Raw genomic sequence first — 18,805 nt, 5'->3', positions numbered from 1 at the left:
AAATGCTCTTGATTTTAAATGCCAACTATAATGCTGTTACCCAAATGTGTATATTCTCATCTCAGACTTCTTCTCTGAACCTAAAAATGTATATGTCCAATTATCTATTTTCTGTAGGTCCAGAATCTATGATTTAGCTATATATAGCATTTTATTTATTTTCTCCTAGAGATATATAGTTTTTACTTTTAATCTAAGAAATAAAAAGAGGCTTATATCTTTAAAAATAGCCCTGCACAAAGTTATAGGCCTGAAAGCATAATTGAGGAGAGACACTGAAGAGATCACTGCTGTGCAGTAGAAATTTCTGCAATAATAAAAGTGTTTGTCTACGTTGTCTAATACAGCGGCCACTAATTGATCACTGGAAATGTGGCTATTGTGACTGAAGAACTTAATTTTAATTTTAACGAACTTAATAATATGTGGATAGTGGCTACCATATTAGAGAACACAGTTCTAGATAATTGTATTAGCTTTCCATTGCCGCTATTAAAAATTATCATAAATTTAATGGTTTAAACAACCATTTTATTTAATGATTTTAATTATCTTAAAGTTCTGTAGGTTAGAAGTCTGGCACAGGTTTCACTGGGCTAGAATCAAGGTTCTGGCAGTACTGCTTTCATCCCTGGAGGCTGTGGGGGAGAATGCATTTCCTTGTCCTTCCTAGCTTTTAACAGCTGCTCACATTCCTTAATTCATGGCCACTTTGCTCCATTTTCATGCAATGTTACATCTCTGTGTCCTTTTTTTTCATAGTCACATCTCCTTCTGAGTCTCTTCTGCCTCTCTCTTCCATTTTTAAGGACTCTTGTGATTATATTGGGCCTATTCGGACAGTCCAGCATAATCTTCCTGTCTTAAAGTCAGCTGGTTAGCAAACTTAATTCCCCTTTACCATATAACCTAACGTATTCATAGGTTCAGGGATTAAGATTTTAACATTTTAAGAGGGGAAGGTCATTATTCTGCCTACCACATTGTCTTCTAAATAGGGAGCCATTTTGGGAAAGCGCTGGCTAAGCCCTACACAACTTCTTTTCACATTATTTGTTGAGCCTATACCTGTATTCATTTACCACAATATGAGTCTCATAATGATTCAAGAACAATAAACTTTTATGTATGTATGTATATATGTATGTATGTATGTTTATTGGGGTAACATTGGTTAATACAATTATATAATTGAACAATATACTTTTAACTTTAAAAGGGGAGTTATGTGATACCTAGTCTAATCTTCTATCCCATACAGTATTATTTTCTTGCATAGAATCTATAGTTCATCTAGCTTCTGTCAATAGTTTCCTATGAAGGGTCCTTCCTACTTAGCAACAAAATCAGTTACATTGTTATGTAGTTCTTAATTATTCTGTCATCTTATCATCTGACCCTTTATCATCTCACATTAGCCCTCTGTTTTTGACTTTTGGAACAATGTAAACCTGCTTTTCTTGTGGCATTACATATCAAGACATGGCACTATCACTCACATGGTTGTCTGAGCAAAATTTTTGGGAGTCCCCTTTATTGCCTGTCCATTCACCACTGTTTAAAATCCTAAATATATAACTCCTAAAATATCTCTTAGATCTGTCCACATCTTTCATTTTAGTTACTGTACTTTTCAATCATTGAATTTAAATTTGTTCTTTTTACAGTTTCTATTTTTCTTCTCTGATTTGCTTATTAATGAAGACCATATTTTCCCTTACTTTTTTGAACATATTTATAATAACTATGTTAAAGTATCTGTCAGGTAAATCTAACACCTGGGCAATCTGGGGATCAGTTTTTATTGATTACTTTTTTCTTTACCATGGATTACATTTTTCTTTTTCTTTTTCTTTGAAGATTTAGTAATTTTTGATTGTATGCTACACATTATAGATGATATATCTTAGACACTCTGTGATCTTTTATCTTCCTCTGAACATATATTCCTCTGAAAATATCTTCCTCTGAAGAGTATTTTTTAAGAAGGCTCTTGATTACACTGAATGTGGAAAGCTTGAGTTATACTTTGCTAGACTGGTTCTGTGGTTATCTCTAGGTGTTGCCTAAGCCCCTCTAACTAACTTACTAGGACTTAACTTATAAACTCTGTTTCCTCTGAGGATCTTGTCAAGACGTAGTTTTTAGGCTTTTCTTGGGCACATCTAGAGTAGTCTGTACTCTAGGGCAGTGTTTTCCAATCTTTTTTTTTTGTTATTACTGCCCTCCTGGGAGACTTTTTAGACATCCCTCCACCCTTATCATTGACCCTACCCCCACTCTACTTGTGAAGTTTTAATAACACAGATAAAATTATATATCCGTTCATGTGCTGTGTATAATACCTAAGATTTTAATTTTGCTCCCTCTCCCCACCAGAATTAATTTTTACCCTTTTGATGATATCACCCCTGTTGAGAATGCATGTTGTATGGTGTGGGCCCTATTTTTAAGGTGAAGACTTTCTGATTCCTCTGCTGGATGCCTATGGGATTAATGAGGTGTTAATGAGATTTTTCCGCTCTACCTTTGCCAGAATGTCAGTTTCCTCCACCATTGCTCAAACCCTAATATTTCTGTTCCTTTTTCAACTTTTTAGCAGCCACTCTCTGGGAAGCTCTAGGTAGTCTCACCTTATGTGAGTAACAGCCCAACCCTTAGCCGAGGACTTGCAGGGAACACTGACATGGACTTTTGATACTCCTCATTGTACTGCTTACTCCTCTCTGGTGCCCTGCCTTGCAGATTCCAACTTTATAAACTCATAACTCTGCCTTCCCAACTCAGTGAGCCTGCTGTGCCCTGCTTGAATTCTAGTTTATTGAATGAATGAATAAACAGATTATGTTTATTACCCTTTTCATATGACTTTTCTTCAAATATACAGGATAGCTATTGTGGTTCCTTAGTGTTCACTTCTTCAGGCTACATATCCAGAGGCTATAAAGAAAAGGTTTAAATATCTATAGCAGAGGTTGAGAAACTATAGCCAGACTTGTCTTGCTATCATTGTAAGTAAGGTTTTATTGAAACACAGACATGCCCATTCCATACATATTTTCAATGACTATTTTTTAAAACTAATTCAGTCACTTTCTCTTAAAATTAGAGCCTCTGATTTTTACAAATTGGTTTAATTTTTAAATATTCATTTGACACAAATTTTCAAGAATATGTCAATCATGAAATACAGTAATGTTTTAAATGGCCTGAATGATCTTTCTGACATAAGGGGATCCTTTTATGAACTCTTACTTGTAGACTGAAAACTTATCCTACTAATGGGTATTATTATTTAGAGTGGTGGTTTTTAAGCTCCCAAACAAACAAAAAAAATGTTGTTCGTTTTAAGCAATGGAATTATTTCAACAAGTGAAATCTTAAGAAGAAGCTGAATTTATAAAACATGTTGGGGGCTTCTGTGGTTGAAGAGGGCTATCTTTGGATCCTTGTGTCCTCAGTTCCTCTTTTATAACCCCATCTCTCCTTTCCTACATGAGCACATTTGTAGTATCCTTGAGGGGTGAAAAACCACTGGTTAAGGCATCTACAAGACAGAATTTTGGATTGGTCTTGTTAACAGTTCCTGCTCCTGATATAAGGTATAAAAGCTGTTAGTTCCACTTCAGGTTTGGTTTCATTGCTGTGTTCTGTTGGGGCTGCCATCTTGATTTTCCTAGCTGCCTGAGTCCTAACAGTTCTTTTACATCTCACTTAGCTTTTTGGCTTCAAGACCCCTAGCTTGTAGCTAAATGCTATAAAAAGCTAACTCCTAGGGCTTACCTAGTTTTGGACCCCTTGTCTTTTCTCGCCTTTAGCTAAGGAATCCTTAAACCAGGGTGACACATGTAAATGCTTAAGTAGTCCAGGATGAGAATATTAATGAGTGACCTAGGATCCCAGGATTAGTGTGACACTATCAGCAGCAGTGGGACTAGGGTGACCTGAAGATGGGGTAGTCTCTTCTCATAGGGTTGCTCCCAAAGCTTCTGGTTTTTCCAGAAAAAAGAAAAATTCTAGATTTCTATGTGAAATCTCTTGACCTTTTACTGTCAACAATTGATTTGATACTTGGAAAAACACTGCAGGCAAAACTATATCTGACCTGGATGCAGCCCACAGATCATTTGTTTGTCATCTTTGTCTCAGTTATTGGCTTGTCTGCCTTTTGCTTTGGCTATTGCCTGGTCTCAGCCCCCATCTGGCTATTCCTGCTAGTGTCACCCCCTCCCTGGGGTGGCAGTTCACTGAAAGAGCTGTCAGGTTAACCTTGACTTCCAAGTGATTTGAAACTGAGAGCAGTCAGGACAATGTCTGATTACTTAGCCTTTGCATCACTGCTTGCCTTACATATTTCTGTCCAATGCTGGTGCATAGGAGGCCTGACTTCTTTCGACAATGTTAGCAGAAGAGAAATAGTATATGGAAGTATATATATTTTTAATGTTGAAAAAGTAAATATGACAAGAGTCCATCATTATATTATTCAGTGACTCTCCAACCTATTTATACTTTAGAGTTTGTCTGCTTGATCGTGCTCTGATATTAATCAGGTGGCCCCAATTTAATTAGAAACTGTATTCCTACCCACGTACCTCTATCCTAATAGACTATTAGGATAAAAAGCAGTCAGTTTTTTCGTTTGTTTAGATAAGAAAGGTCTTTAATCTCTCACCATCTTAGAAATTTTTACTACCTCTTGATTTGTGGATTTTAGGTTTTTGAACATTTTTGGCATAGCTTTCTTGAAACAGAAAACCTTTGGTATTCTAGGGGTGGATGTGAGCACTATCAAGTTGGAAAACCAGAAAAGCACTTCATTAACCACAGAATTTCTCTGTTTTTGAGTCAGTATCAGATGTAGATACTTTCCCTGCTGGTCCTGCCCGGTGTAGGATTATAGATGAGGTCTCTGAGATAGAACTGGTGGAGTTCAACAGAGGAAGGTTCTAATGAGCACAGGGTCATGTGTTTGATCACCATACATGTTTATTAACTTAGAGGGACTCCTGGCTCAGCTGGTCTGGCAACTGTGTATGGTCTGTCTCAGGCTCAAGGAGGGTTGGTTTAGAGTATGCAAATCTGTTATCACCAAGGGGTAAAGGAACTGAAAGCACATGTTCTGCTGGTTGTGGTAAGTGATATCATCTGTGCATGGAGTAAGCCTCTACATTGCCTCCATGTAGGGAGAACATGTGTCACATGAAATCTTCCAACATGTGTAATACTGGGCACACAAGTTTTACATAACAGAAACCAATGGGAAGAGATTGGGAGTCTTAGTATAACTCTTGGAGCTTGGGTAGACCTCCATGGCCAAGTTGGAACTTTGTGACTGCTGAAGACCTCTTGTGCAATTCCTTGTTAGGTGTGAGGCCATGCACATGCATACTAAGATGATGCTCTCTTCTCATTCAGGCTAGGTAAAAGGGCAGAGAGAGCTGGGTGTGGGCCTAGGATTGTAGACACTTGTTCTATGGCTGCCTTACAAACCCTGTATATTTGCACACCATGGTTTCACATTTTCTGAGTTTTCCTATGCAACTCTTCATTATAGGAAGAATAGTAATTTCTTCAAGAATAGTAATTTTTTCAAGAATGAGAATTTAAAATTATTTTTTATTATGAAAAACTTCAAACAAAATAATATAATGGGACTATAATAATGAATATCCATATACATATCATTTGGATTTAATAATTTTCAAACTTTTGCCCCAATCGCTTCATCATTTTTGTTTTTTGTTTTTTTTGTTTTTTTTGTTTTTTGCTGCTATGTTGCCCCTACATATTTTTGTAAAAATATGACTAGTTCCTGCATCCCCACATGATAGTATGACTCCTGTTAAAGAGTCATACTATCTGAAGTTGTCAGTGGCCAAGAGACCTGTACACAGAGGGCCTCTGATAATGAGGGGAATAAACACAAAAGCAGTAGGAGTGTTTCATGTTCCCACGTCCTGCCCCCTGCCAGAGCTGACTGACATAGACTCACATGAACACATAAGGCCATAGTCCTTTTGGAAAGAATCAGGTAAGTTTTTCTTTTTGCTAGGCCATAGCACAGAACTCGAGGATGCAATAATTTTATCAGATACATATGTTGAATAGTTAACCTGAATAAAACAAATTAAAAGGCCATGGAAAATTCTCAGTGGTCTGACAATTTGAGCTTGTTCTCCTTTCTTGAAGTCTACTCATCTCTTTTGGGGGTAAAGACCCAAATTTGAAGTAAACATCTATAGGGTGCCAAGTGTCTTGGGGGAAGCTGATGATAGGCATTAGGAGATTAAACTTGGGAAAAAGAAGACATCCAAAGATGGAAGCTTTGTACAGGGAGCAAACAGGGAGAGAGTCCAACTCATCTCTTCTCTCCTTCCCCCAAAAGACTGTTAGTGGACCCGTAAAATCCTTTTTGATCGTAAAGGTATTTTGAAGGACTAACTCAATCTTTAGCATTCTTAATCTGGAGCAGGGGTTCTGAAACTTGAAAGCATATTGGGCTCACCTGAGAAGCTTTAAAAACTACTGATTCCTGGGTCCCACCCTCAGAAATTTGTATGTCAATTGTCTCAGATGTGGCCATGGCAACAGGATTTTTAAGGAATATCTAAGGCAAGTTAAGATTCATTCTCCAGGTGATTCTAATGTGTATCTAAGTTTGAGACCCACTCAACTAGGGCAGTTAAGTATGTGCATTACCCTTTTTAAAAAAAATGCATTCAGTCCCCCCCACCTTCATCCTGCCATTAAACCTTATGGAAGCCCAATTCATCAGAAAGATAAAAGTAGAAGTTCTTTAGTTAAAATAGTCCTGAAACTTTGCTCGCTGGGCACCATTTTCCACCTCCCTTACCCATTTCTTCCATTTCCTCCCTATAGCAGCATTTTTATCAAACTCTAGTCTCTGAAGAAGAGGACTGCTAGAAGAAATCACCAGTCTAAAGTGATTTTTACTGGATTTTAACCATCTAGACCTGAATTTGAACCTTGTCTTTATCATTTAACTTAGTAATTGTGTGACTTTTGACACCTATACTAAATTCTCTGACCCTCAGTTCCTTTATCTCTTAATTAGAGGTAATACCTATCTCAAAAGTTGTAGGGAAGACTAGAGTTGGATATTGGCTAGAGTACTGTCAGGTTAGCTTCTTCAATAGTTCAGGCTTTCCTTGAGGCCACCGTAAGCCTTGAGGTCTGGGATGGGATCAGGCTTCTTCAATAGTTCAGGCTTTCCTTGAGGCCACCATAAGCCTTGAGGTCTGGGATGGGATCAGTTGTTTGGTTTAATCTAGGAACCTTTAGTTACCCTTGTATTTGTAGGATGAACATAGATTCTGTGAACCCACGGTGGATCTAAAATTCTTAATTGACTTGTAGCATCATAGGAACAGATAGGGAAGGAGGATGAGTTGATCACTGCTGAGTGATAAAGGAGAAGTCAGGAGCTTCCATGAAATGCCTCAGGAAGTTCTCTGTAACTTAGAGGAACTGTGATAATCAGTGGAGGAGGAATCAGGCATTAGTCCATTTTCATGAGAATGACTATATGAAAGAGGTCTGAGGGTCCATAATAGTGGTGGTAGGTAAGCTAGAGGATTGAGACGGGAAGTTCTCTCTGGACCATAGGTGCAGGTTCATGACTGAGGGAGGATTTCTTGATTTTTTAAAACTTTTTTAAAAAAAGAACAATGGAATTTTAAGCAGGCATGAAAAAACATATTTTCCCCCATTTTTGAAAATTCCAATGTGGTTAAATAAAACTCTCAGATAATATAGAAACCTTTTTCCCTTATGAATATTTTCAGTGTTACTAAGAAGTGAAATTGACTGATATGAATTTAAGTACCTCCTCCTTTCCATCCAGACATTAGTAAGTAGTAAAATGGCCAGAGGCGTTCAGGGAGATGACAAAAGAGAAGTCAGAGGCTTGGGGAATTACAAAGTTAGATGATCTGTAATTGAATAACATTGAGTAGAATATACAACTCAGAAGTGTTTGAAATCTGTTGAAGGAAAAACTCATTTGGGTTTGGCCCTGTCTCAGTGACAATGAACTAGTGATTCAAGTCTAAACATAGCCATAGGTGGTATTTCTTATTTATCTTCCACAAAACTGGCATCAATTTTCACATTGTATTCTCTGCACACCCCTGACCTCTGCAGACTGAAAAATATTTTTCAGTTTCCTCAGCATTAATAATGAAGAACCTTCCAGAGAACCTTTCTTTTCTTTCTGGAGTCTGGATAAATGGAGGAATAGCACCCAAGTAGAAGTGTATGGGCCAGTTAGACTGTTTGGTGGGCTCGGTGTGGTTTAGCTTAAGTCTGTTAAAATTTTTTTGAATTATTTTATTCATATATTATTATCCAAAATATGTGGGCTTGGTTGCTACTCCACCTTAATGTAGTTGTTATATTTTAAATTTCCATTCTTAATAGACTGATGAAGGTTTAAAAAACACAAAAACTCCCAAGAAGTAAAAAGTGAAAAATCTTATTTGGGACAATAAAATCTGTTTTGTAATTTGATATTAGACCAAGGCAATTTTTGGCAAAATTGCGATACTGTTTCTATGGCAGCCTCTTTCTCAGATTATCTTTCTTCTACCTGGTACACCTCCACTCATCCAGGAGCTGAGCAGGGCCCCCATGTGGGTCTGTGGTCAAGTTACTTGTGCACAGTGCCCTACTGAGAGGATTGCCTGCAAGGCTATGTCCTCTAGCATTTCCTTTCTGAAGAAAATTTCTATCTTTTTAAATTCTGTAGTGAGTTCCCTGAGGAAAGAATTTTTAAAAATAGCTCAGACTAAAGTATATGTGAGAGACTAATAAATGGTAGGATTCAATGTTTTTTCCTGATATGAGTGTATACATTTCAAAAGGAGTCCCCTGTAAGCCCCAACTAATGTTTATGTTAACAAAGGTATTTTCAGGATTTTAGGTATAGATTTGATGGCTGAGGCAGAGTGGTGCATAGACCCTTCTCAAATCTCAACAGACGACTTCTGTTTTAAACCTATTTAAAGGCAAGACCTTTTCTATTTAAGTTTTACTTGAACATCACTAAATTTCATTTTTTAAAAAATATCTCACCATTGCCAGCATGTTTAAAATTCCCTTCCTAAAGCTAAGACATTGGTGAAATCTCAATTCCTGCCTACTTATGACTATTCTTTGTGTGGGTGGAAAGGTGAAATTTGTGGAGTATAGGGTTTTCAGTTCCTCACTTTGCATTCTATTAACAAGTGACTTCATTTATTATTGTCTTGACTTTTCAGCCTGAGGCACGTGTTTATTTCCCTTCCACCAGTTTTAACAATGAAAAATTTTAATCCATCATTACTTAATAAAGACATGAATAATAATGAATACATGGTTCAGTTATTTCTTAGGACAGCCTGTTCAATAGAAATATAATGCATGCTCTATAACTAATTTTAAATTGGTAGCCCCATTAAAAAAAAAATAAAAAGAAACAGGTGAAATAAATTTTTAGTAACATATTTTATTTTATCCAATGTCAAAATAATGTCTCAACATGTAATCAATATATATAATAATATATCTTGTATTCTTTATTTCTGCACTTAGTCTTTGAAGTCTAGACCGCATTTTACAATTACAGCACATCTCAATTTGTGCTGTAATGGCCACTTGAAGTAGCCACACTTCAAGTGGCCAATAGCTAAATATGGCTAGTGACTACTATATTCATAAACCTAGAACATTTCTGAGTAAGAATATAGAATTGTGAGTTTATGCTTAGTTTTAATTAGGCTACCTTTGTGAAAAATATTTAAATCTGAAGTAATGACTTTCTCTTGAAGTCCCCTTCTCTGGTGGTGTCCAATTTAGTAACTTGTCACTGACAAGCCTGCCATATATGTATATGGTTTTATAGTTAGGACACTGTATACCTCTAAGAAGTACTAATTATAATGTGTGAGCAGTACTGTTTCAATAACACTACTTAGCTGTCCATGTCAGAAAGGCAGTTATTCATGATACTTTATCTCTTTTATCCCACTCCCATCTTTTCCAATTCTTTCTTTCACTAAGTTCTATTTATTCTACCTCCAAAATACATCTAGAATCAGATGCTATCTCTCCATCTCTACTACCATGTCTTTGGAGAACCTGCTATCACCTAGATTACTGTAGTAGGCCCTAACTGGCTTCCTGTATCCACTGTGGGTGTTCTCCAGCTCACTCTCCATGCTGCAACCTGCTTTGTAAAAAGCAAGTCCAAGCATGCCTCGCTCTCAGTGAAAATCTTCCAACAACTTCCCATGCTTTTAGAACGGAGCCTTAAATCCTATGGTGGCCCGCAAGGCCCTTTGTGATATGGCTCCTACCTTTCTACTACTTCTTACATCTTTATTTTGCCTTCCTGTGTGAGGATTTTCACACATTGTCTTACTTTTACCTGGATTACTTGTTGCCCTCTCTCTTTGCCTGACTGACTTCTTTTTGACATTCCGGTTAAATATGGCTTCCTCAGGAATGCCTTCCCTATCTTCCTTGGCTCTTGAGCCCCCATTCTATGTGTTTTCATAGTGCTACTATGTCTCCTTCATAACACTTATCATGATTATATCTATAAGATTATGTAGTTTTAACATATTCTCTGTCTCAACCAATATAAGCTTTACGAGAAAAGATAACATCTCCCTTGTTCATCTCCTTTACCTGTGGTACTAACCCAGGGCCTGGCATGTAGTTATAAGCCTTCAATAAATTCCAGCTGATTCTATGAACACATATGCACAGCCTGTTGTTTCTAGCAGCTTGGTAGCTTCTCCAGGTTGCAGAACCACTCATTGGTATGAGTCAGTGTTCCAGCTTGAGTTTCAGTGTGGAGATCTGGAGTTTGATCTCCACATGAGGGTGTTTCTTTGACAGACTGCTTATAGGCCTGGGAACGTTTTGCTTGGCATTGAGATGATGATCACAATATCATCAACTTAGCTTTGTAAAATAAGCATACCTGTACCACCAGCCTCCCTTGGCCCTCATACAGCTCATACGGTTGTAGAATTGCTTGGATATAGGTAGGTGCATGCTCAAATTACCATATAATTTCAGATTGTCTTCCCAGGTGTATATACCAATTCACACTATTTCCAAATGGTGTAAGAATTCTTTTGTTCCATGTTCTCTCCCACACTTATCAGAATTTTTTTTTTTTGTCGGCATTATGGTATGAATGGCATCTTGTGATTTAAATTTATAATTCCGTGATTACTAATGAAGTTTGGCATCTCTTATTTTTTTTCTGTTCTTCTGTTATTTGTTTTTCCTTCTTTGAAATAACTTTTACCATTTTTCTATTGGATTGTTCGTCTTTTCTTCATCGATTCTTTGAGATTTTTATGATTTCTAGATTCTAATCCTTTGTTGTTATTTATATTGCTGTTTTCTTACAGTTTTTAGCTTTTTTAAAAGTCATTCTGTGGTCCTATTATGAATAAAGATTAATTTTAATATAGTAAATTAATCGTTTTCCTTTATAGTTCCTGCTCTTTAAAATCTCATTTAAGCAAATTCTTCTCTTATACATCTGTCTCTTGATGCATTTCACAAATTTTGATCAGCAGTATTTTTGTTATCTTTCAGTTCTTTGTATTTTCTAATTTTCATCCTTCTAAAATCCATGGATAACTTAGAAGTGATTTTGAATTTCAACTATATAATTTCCTTTTACAGTTCTTTGTGCTACTGATTTTTAACTTAACTATTTATTGTCAGATAATGTAGTACTAGATAAGAGAACCCCAAATTTATCAAGATCTATTTTATGGAATGTGGCTAACTTTCATAAACCATGCGTACTTGAAAAGAATGTATATTCTCAAGTTGTTGGATTAATTGTTTTATAGATACACATCAGATCCAGTTTGTTGTGTTTAGATTTTTATATCATTGCTGAATTTTGTTGTTGTTGCTTGATACGCCAGTTACTGAGGTGTGTTAAAATCTTCCATTACATGTTATTAAATGCATATACCTGTAAAATTTGTTATGTCTTCCATTTGAATCGAGCCTTTTATTTAGTGGTTCTCGTTATATCTAGTAGTCCATTTGTCTTTAAATCTGCTTTGTCTGATAGTGATAGAACTTTACCCATTTTTTTTTGCCAAATGTTTTCTTAAATTTTCTTAAATTTTAAATATCTTTTCATAAATTTCACATTAAATATTTTTGTGTTAAGCTTTAGATGTGTTCCTTGCAAATAACTTAGTGTTCTATTTTATGTTTTAATCCAATATTTGTCTTGTAAACATAATCCAGTCCATTCACTTTGATTGTGATTAATGTTATATTTGGATTTATTTCTTCCTTTTTATGATGGTTTAGACTGAAGTATTCATCTGGATTGTATCACATCCTTGGTTGATAGATGTCCCAATCACTGAATCACCCAATCACCTAGTCATAGCCCATTATGTGGGACTATCTCTCTGGCCCCAACAGCACAGTATAGTGGTTTAGGGTTAAATGTCACCGTAAAATGATGCAGGAACTGGAGATGGTTAGCTGGGTAAAGATCAATGTCAGGAAGGAAAAAGTTCACCATCATTATGTATTTAAAGGACTACCATATGCATATAAAGAGAAATTAAAACATTAGCATCAATTCCAGAGGTAGAACAAATGAGTGGGATACTGTGCTCATTGAGCAACTGTTATATACCAGGTAAGTTGTTGAGTACTTTTTATATTTAACTTAATTCATAACAAAGCACAAGGGTAGGAGGTTATTATCTTCATCTTAAGATGAGGAAACTGAGGCTCAAAGAGCTTAAGGAAGATACTCAAGATTAAACAACTAGTAAGTGGTAGAATTGGGAACTGAACTCAATTCTGTATGACTCTAAAACTTGCTCTTTTCACTGAATTATATTATGGGGAAGTGAACTGGTATATGCCAAATAAAGGAATAACTCTCTTTTAGTTAAAATTGATAAAGAATGTAATGAACTATTATTTGGGAGTAGTGAGCATCCCATCTTTGGGCATTTCCAAGCAGAGATAAGGTGGTCATATACCAAGATATTGTAGTGGGAGTTTTATTTTGAGTGGGAAATTGTACTTTAGAACAGATGCTTGAATTAAATGACCAGTAAGGTCTATTTCAGTCTCTGTCACCTTACTGAAAATGTGCCAAAGCTTAACAAGTTTATGCCTTTCAAAACTCTCCCTACTTTTCGAAAGAAGCCTTTCTTCATTCAGCCTCTTTAATTCACCGAGTTATATGGTATATATAGGTGGGTGCTTAATAGAATGCCACTTGATGGTAACTTGATGAAAATGGACCTGTTTTAGATAGGTGAAAAACAAATCATATGTATTTTAAAGAGTGAAAACATGAGTGCAACATAAAGGTTTGTTAATTTGAAATGCTGGAGCCAAGAAATGCAAAAGCTGAGACTCTATTTAATATTTACATACTTCCTCACATGAAAAGCTGTAATAATAAAGCCATACCTAATTTTAAATACCAACTGTTTTTAAAATGAAACATTATTTTGTAGCTAGCTTTTAGTAACTAGCCAGAATGCATTGGGGGAAAAAATAAAAGTCTGTCCTCTGTGTACTTGCTTTGTTGATACATTTCACCTTGTGAAGGCCAATTGTGAAGGCCAAGAACCCATAAGAATAATAAAAAAAAAAAATTTCTATCAACAGTTTCATGAGGCTGGCCCCCATGTAGACTCTGCTTCAGTCTACCTTATTTTCTTAATCCTTATTGCCACTCCATCAATAACCACCTCCCCTTTTAAGGCCCAGCCAGAAGCATATTTCTTCCAGATGGTTCTATTAACCTGTACCTCTGTCTATACCTGTACATCTCCAGGTAGTGGCAGCTGAAGTATAGAGAAAAGGATTTTACACATTCTTTACTTTTGAGTAGTCCTTTTAAAACTTATAAAATCAATTTCACAACTAACTGCTTCCTGTAACGTGTCTCTGAGGTAGGTAAGAAAGATTTCATTATAGCCTTTTGATACATGAAGAAACCGATGCGTAATGAAGTTGTGAATTGCTAAGTGGTTAGTGGCAGAGTTTTGGCATCATTTAGCTCACAGCTCTAACAGCCAAATGTTGTGTTACAAAATATTTCTCATGATTTTCTGGCTCTTGGAGTTTAATTTATGACATGGCTGATACCTGTGGTTTGGTGTATTTGCAATTGGCTGAGCTTGTTATTTGAATGGGCCAACCAAGTGCTAGCCAAAGCCTACTAGAATGTGAACAAACTTGAGGAGGGACTACTACTGAGGTGAATGTGCTGTCACCCACATGCGTAGGACCAAAAACACCCAAGAAAAAGTTTTGCTTCAGTATTTGAACTTGTGTCCTACAGATTGGTTATTTTGATTTTATCCAGTTGGTCCACGTTGACTCTGGATTGTTATAGGCAGTTCATCACTTTTATTTCTCTGGTCTCAACTTTCTCATCTGACAGTTGAGGGGTGTGCAATGGATCAATGATTCTCAGAATATAGTCTTTGGATCACATGTATCAGAATCACCAGGGGAGCTTGTTAAAAGTCTATATTCCTGGACGCTGTGCAGGCCTACTGAATTGAAACCTCTGGGGATGGGAATCAGTTATTTCCCGTTTAACAAGCTGACCAAGTATGTGCATTAAAGTTTGAGAACCTCTGGATGAGGCAATCTCTCAGGTTCCTTCTACTTCTGATGTCCTATGAATCTCTGATTGAGAAAGACAAAAGAAGACAAAAATTAAGGATTTAATTTTCACAGAAATTTCTTTACTCTTTGTGTGTGTAAAACTTTTTTTGACTTACAACAAGCTGTTCATGTTTAATATATACAACTTCATGAGTTTAGAGATAAGTATACACTTGTGAGACCATTACCACAATCAGTGCCATAAACATATCCTTCACCTCCAAAAGTTTTTTCCTTCTTCCCTGCCTCCCTCTTTCTTTTTTTCTTTCTTGTCATAAGAACAGTTAACACTAGGTCTGCCCTCTTAAATTTTTAAGTACACAGTACAGTATTGTTAATATAGGCTCTATGATGTATGGGAGACCTCTAGGACTTATTCTTTTGTTGCACAACTGAAATTTTGTGCCTTTGACCAACACTGCCTCATTTTCCCTCCCCCCTAGTCCCTGATGACTACAATTCTGCTCTCCACTTCTATGAGTTTACTATTTTAGATTCTTTACATAAGTGGGATTGTGCAGTACAGTAGTTGTTCTTCTGTGTCTGGATTATTTCACTTGGTATAATGTCCCCCAGGTTCATCCATGTTGTTGCAAAAATGAATAATATTACATTGTATGTAAATACTACATTTTCTATTCTATCCTTCATGTCTTGGTTGTTGTGAATAATGCTTCATGAACATGAAAATGCAGATATCTCTTCATGATCCTGATTTCAGTTTCTTTGGAGATATACCTAGAAGTGGGATTGCTGGATCATTTGATAATTGCATTTTTAATATTTCAAGGAAACTCCATACTGTTTTTCATAATGGCTTCACTGATTTACATTCTTAACTGTAGCGCACAAGTGTTTCCTTTTCTCCACATCCTCACCAACATATATTATCTTTGTGTTTTTGGTAATAGCCATCTTAACAGGTATGAGGTGATACCTCATTTTGGTTCTGACATGCATTTCCCTGATGATTTGTGTTGCTGAGCACCTTTTCATGTACCTGTTGACCATACTGATTACGCTTCTTTGATATCAGAGACTCTAGTTGTTTGATATTTATCAGAAATCAACTAATTAACATATGATGACAAGATACTATTTTTATTATTTGTGCCTGCCTCTCCCAGATTATTATCTGCTTTGATTTTGTTTCTTTCCTGCATAACTACAGTAGCCTTTAATCTCTTCTCATTCAAGTCCAACTTTTATACTATCATCCAAGGGTTTTTTTTTTTTTTTTTTGGTGTGTGTCTGTAAAACAAACACAAAGAAATCCCTTACAAATTATGTATTTCTTTGCATTACAAAACATTTCATTTCTTAGCATGGCTTCCTAGGCTTTTTCTAGTATTGGATTCTATGTTCTCTTCGTAGTTTTATCTCACAAATTTTCACTCTCATACATCCAGGAATCCTTGGTTTCTCAAACTAATGTAGGTAGCTGATTACCTAGTATCATCTTGTTTCTTTTCTGTTTTTTTTTTTTTTAATATCGAATAGCTTTATATTGTACTCCATCATTGATCGAGGGACAATCTTATTCATAGAAAATATGCTAAATATTAAACTATAAGCATTTATTAATAAAACAAGTACTGGATTTAGTTTAGCTCTTTGAATTCTTTATTTAATATTTTTGTGTCTTTTTACTGTTTGCTACTTCATGTTATTAGAAAATTGGAAACAAATACCAAAGAAATACTTGTGCAAGAATAACTTAAAATTAAAAATATTTTTCTTTACATATTACTTTAGAAAAAAGATTTGTTGCAACAGCTTGCCAGTCTATGATTTAAATAGTAATATACCTTGATATTGTTTGTGGAACATCGGTGTTCTCTGTGAACAGTGTTGAGTATTATGGGCTGTGTCCTTATGGTTCTCTCTTTTTGGAAACCTTTTGGAAGCTTCTCTTCTTGAAGAACTCCTACTCATTGTTCAAGATCCAGTGGATTTGTCACCTTCTCTGCAAAGCCTTCTCTCACCCCTACAGATATCAATTAACTACTCACTCTCTATATTTTCCATGTTACTTGGGATATTTGCCTATACTTTTTTATAATTTGTATTGAATTATAATAATAGTAATTATCATCATTATTATTATTCTGTTTCTGTGTCTCTTGCTAGGTTATATCTCATTCAACTTTATAGCTAAGTACCACTGTGGGGTCTGGCACAAAGTTGATGTTCAATAACTGATGTTAAATGAGAGTCTTGTTTTGACAAAGATATATGTTTCTCAAAAAAACCTATCCTCTCTCTTATTATCCTACAACACAGGATCTTATATGCACCCATTCAGAGATAACGGACTGGCTGGGTGATTTGGCTTTTCTCCTTGCTCTGGGAAACAGCTCAATTCTGTCAAAAAGCAGTCACGAAAGTTTCATATATTGAAAATAATGTGATGATGGCTATTTGAAAAGCTGAGAACTATCTCTTTTGTTTACTAGACTTGTATTTGTCTCAAATGTGGATTAGGGCCAATGCTTTGATATCTCAATCAGCAAGGACCAGAACTCAGGAATTCATAAGCTTTCATTCTCGTCTGAAAATTGCTGAAATGATTTGTCAGTAAACAACAAAGACCTTCTAGGCAGGTTGTAAGAGGGAGGAAGAAGCCTACGGCTTGGAAGGTGGCCTGAACTCTGGACTGTGAAAGAGGCTTAGTTTAGGCCTAGTAAAGAATGTGAGGCCTTCTGCGCTTTGGCTGCAGGACATGTATGGCCGCAAGCACCTGTCACTGCTGCTGTCCTGGGGCTGAGTCTTACCCAGGTGTCTGGGCTGGGGGATCTTTGGAAACATGGTGGAGTGAGAGACATACCCAGATCTCTCCCCTTGAGACAATAATAAGCAGAACATCTAAAACTCAACAAAAAATACCCAAACTACATGCCAGCATGTCTTAATGTGGGATCTGTGCATAAGAGCTACCATAGGTCAGAACACCCAGTGTTGGGCAGTAGACTGGGAGAAATAAGGGCGGTGGACTAGGAGAAATAAAGAAGCTGCCTCTTGCAGTGCCAGAGCTCCCTGTAGGAGGAGGAGTAGGGGAGAAGGTGCGGTGAGTTTGTGTGGCAAGTTCCCTGAACAGCCCTGCCTGGGAGATTTGTGAGCTCCTCGCAGGCGATGGCAGGTCCCAGTCATAAGGGAAGAAAGCAAAGAATCATGATGGCAGAAAAACAACAGTTGATTTTTAGCGACTACAGTTGCAAAACCAAGGCTGAGCTGCAACCCTCAACCCCCAATGCATAGGGCCCCTCCCCCCATACCCTCTGAGACCAAACACCGCAGAGTCCCAGGGGAGTCTGAGCAAATGCTACTGAAACTGTTGCTACACTCACAGGGACTGAGACTGAGGGTAGCGAGCGTGATTAAATCTCTACCAGAAAATAAAAAGGCATTTTTAAGGCTTTATATAAATCAGGGATACAAGAGGCTTAGACGCCACCTACTGGGAACCAAAAGAAAACCACCACCTTTGCAGCAGGCTAAAGAGAGACCTTTATATATCTTCTCTCTGGGAAAAAATGCCCAGATGGAGAAATAGTCTGTTAAACACCATAAACAACCAAGGTGACAAGGCATCTCAGAAAGAAAGAGAAAAATCTCCAGAAAATAAGCTTACGAATATAGAAATATGCAACTTTAATGACAGAGAATTCAGAATTCTGAAAAAACTCAGTGAATTCTGAAACGAGTCATATTAACAATTTCAGGAACTAATAAAACACCTAAATGAGTAAAGCAAGGAGATTGAAACCTTCGAAAAGAACCAAATAGAACTTCTAGAAATGAAGAACATACTGCAAGAGTTGAAAAATGAAATAGCAAGCTTGGGAAATAGAGTTGACCAAATAGAGGAAAGGATCAGTGATATCAAAGACAGAAATCTAGAAATAAATCAGAAGGAAGAAGAGAGAAACTGAAGAATGAAAAATAATGAAAGAGAAATTCAAGAACCAGCTGATACCATCAGGAGAGGAAACATAAGAATAATGGGCATTATCGAAGGGGAGGAAAAGGAGCAGGGACTAGAAATCATTTTCAGACAAATACTTGATGAGAATTTCTCCAATCTAAGGAATGAGCTGGAGCA

This window comes from Pteropus alecto, unplaced genomic scaffold (genome assembly GCF_000325575.1).
Source record: "Pteropus alecto unplaced genomic scaffold, ASM32557v1 scaffold164, whole genome shotgun sequence".
Lineage (NCBI taxonomy): Eukaryota > Metazoa > Chordata > Mammalia > Chiroptera > Pteropodidae > Pteropus > Pteropus alecto.
The sequence above is the reverse complement of the archived record's forward strand: the minus strand, read 5'-3'. Positions refer to the sequence as shown.